The following is a 3,102-nucleotide window of genomic DNA, read 5'->3' as shown; positions in this document are numbered from 1 at the left end:
TCATAGGTAATATGTAAGTGTTTACTTACGAATATATTTGTAAGGCTCACTTACATTGCTGCCCTAACTTTAAAACGGTTGCCCCAAATCGATTGGGCCTAGGGCTGGCCCAAAAGGGAATCCAGACCTAATCTGCCGTAATCTCATTCATTCACTTCACTTTACTGAAACACAACTATCAAACTCTCTCCTTTTCGCAACAGAAAGCTCTGCTAGGGTTTGGTCCTCTCTTGGTCAAGATAGCTCTAAGCTCAGCTCTACTCACGTAAGTTAATCCTCTAACCACATTTTCCTTATTTTTGGCTCTATTGTCATGATTCCAGCTAGGGTTCACCTTAGTAACCCGATTTGAATCTGTTCTACCATCTTTCCAGTTCGCGAATCTGCTCCAAGGTCTGTCGTATTCACTAGCTTAGGGGTCAGGATTTCTGCTAGCTATTTTCAGGTAAGGGAAGCTAGGGCTTACTCGTATATTTTGATTTTTGTTTGTTCCGCTGTCATTTTTCGATTCTATGATTGGTGAAATATTGTACACGCATGAAATGCTTTGGTACGTTGGTTTGGATTCGTGTTTGTGACTGTTGTAGGGAAACAATGAGCGAGGTGACATCTCGCTTAGGCGAGAGAGCCTCGCCTCAGCGAGAACGCGTTGAGACCTTGGCACGTCGCTGTAGTTTTTCAGCCCAGGCGAGGAACCTCACCTTTGGACTAGGGGTGGCCTCGCTCAAGCGAGAAGGGCTCGCCTAAGCGAGAACTTGCATGATCAGTAACCCCCACAATTGGTTGTCTCGCTTAAGCGAGAGCCAGTCGCTTGAGCGAAAGGACCCTTTCGCCTGAGCGAGGGTTCTTGGCTCAAGCGAGACTAACGCAAGTGTTTGTTTCGTGCATGTTATGCCTCGTGTTTTTGATTGATGATTTACTGTATGATTTTGTTATCGTGTTAAAGCATGAATGGGTTAAGTATAAATGTGTTAAGTGAATTATGGTTTTGAAATGATAAGTTTGATATGATCTCAGTATGTAACTTGAGTGGGATGGTTGGTCATAAAAGTGACATGGGTTTGGCATGAGCCTGAGATGTGATATAATTGGATGGAATATGTTATCAGTATGGTTAGGGCGTAATTCCATGAGCCTCTAAGTGATACCTCATGGTGGTGCTTTAGTTGCTTGGGACGTTGATGAGTGCGTATTTTTACCCTCATTCAGTGTTTAATTCTGGGTATTTAATTGAATTTATGTGCTTAAAGAGTGATTTAATTGATAATTCTGATAATTAGGCTATTTGAACTTGTGCGATAAAAATATGCTAAAAAGGTGATTTTTAGCTGCATAAATTATTTTTGGATATTTGAACGTTTGTTGATGAAGCTGAAGTTAAGTTTTAAGCTCATTTAAAGGTGGGAAAATAAATTGATTGAAGTTACAAACCACCTTTGAATAAGGCTAAAATCAGCAAGTTCTGGAAAAATCACTTATGTACCCCAGTTTTTAGTTATACACTCCGCTCTTTCTAAATGGGTCTCACCAAAAACTTATTCTGCACCCCCTAATATGTCTATTTACACCCCTCCTACCACTTAAACTACACTCAACCAGATGCTGCCATGTGGCAATCCTCAACTTTTAAAATTGGCCAACCAGAACAAGCCACGTGGCATTAATCCTTGCAAACACATCTACACCAATGAAACCTGCGATGCGCGACTGCACCGTGACAGCAAGCCATCTCTGCACCTCGTGCAACACCTGCAACCACCAGCATTCTGCAATCACGGCCACCATAGCAGCATCACCACCGCGTCGGAGCAGCCACGCCAGAGCAGCCACTGTCAGCCGTGCATGCCAAGGGAGGGAGAAGAGTGTGAGAGGAAACCCTAATTCTATTATGAGAGAAAGAGAAGGTTGCCACGTGTCATCTTCTGATTGCACAGTCAAACTGCTCAACAATAATGAAGTTGTTATAGATAAGTAGTATTAATTTGATCGTGTGAAGTTATAGAGAAATTAGAGTCCATGGATGAAAGGTTGCGAGTTGATCAACGATGCAGAAATATTGAGCAAGAGTGGTATGAAAATAAGCAAATATTGTTTGATATGTTGAGGGATGCAAGTAAGAACAACTTCATAGAATTAATTGTAACTGTTAATACTACCCCTCAACCCCATCAGAGATTTCCTGAAAATCCAGATTTTAACGAACTTCGTCATGAAATCAAATATGTGCTTCTGATGTTGGCCATCAGAGTTGAACAAATGTCTGAAGATTTGAGTCAGCTAATGAATGATGCAGTGAGAAAGGTCACTTTGGAAGATATGATGAAAATGATGACTGAAATGATGAAGATGAATCAGACATATCAGAAAGAGATGATGAATGCCGCCACACAAAGCTTACAGAGTCAGTCTGAAAAACCAATAGCGGAATCACATCACATTGATATATCTACTGATGGATATAATGATGCTCATAGTAATATGTCTACTGATGGACATATCAATTTTGCCAAAGATGTTGCTGATGAGGAAATTAAAGATTCTCACACAAACATATCTACTGATGGATATGTTGATGCTGCTCAATGTAAATATAAAAGTGTACCCATTGATGAGGATATGAGTACAAGTGATCATTTTCAAGAGCAAAGTTGTGAGGATAATACAATAGAGGAACCAAGTGAAGTTGAAGAGCCAACAGTAATCGAAGATGCAGCTAAAGCATCTACTATTGCAACTGACTTGGTTAATGATGAAGCAGTAGAGTCAACAACACCAGGTGAAAATTTTTGCTCAGAAGATGAAATTATGAGGATTACTGATGATCCGCTTAACCATCCGAATGCACCTGATGATGCTCAAGTTGAGTTGAAGCCACACACTCCACACATCAAGTTTGTTGATGTGAATGATGCAAATAAGTTTTCAGTGGTTATCTTTGTTGACATGGCTGCAGAAAAAGAAGAAAGGTTGTTGCAACAGGTAAAAAGCTTAGATTCAAATTCTTTTGAAAACATTGTTGATAAAAAAATTAATTTGCATGCATGTTTGTTTTCTGTTTCTATTTTTAATTTTAAAAATATTAAAAAAGTTTCAAAAATATGT

The sequence above is a fragment of the Vigna unguiculata genome, chromosome 5 (genome assembly GCF_037176805.1).
Source record: "Vigna unguiculata cultivar grain cowpea cultivar isolate G323 ecotype 2 chromosome 5, ASM3717680v1, whole genome shotgun sequence".
Classification (NCBI taxonomy): Eukaryota; Viridiplantae; Streptophyta; class Magnoliopsida; order Fabales; family Fabaceae; genus Vigna; species Vigna unguiculata.
This window is presented reverse-complemented; position numbering follows the sequence as displayed.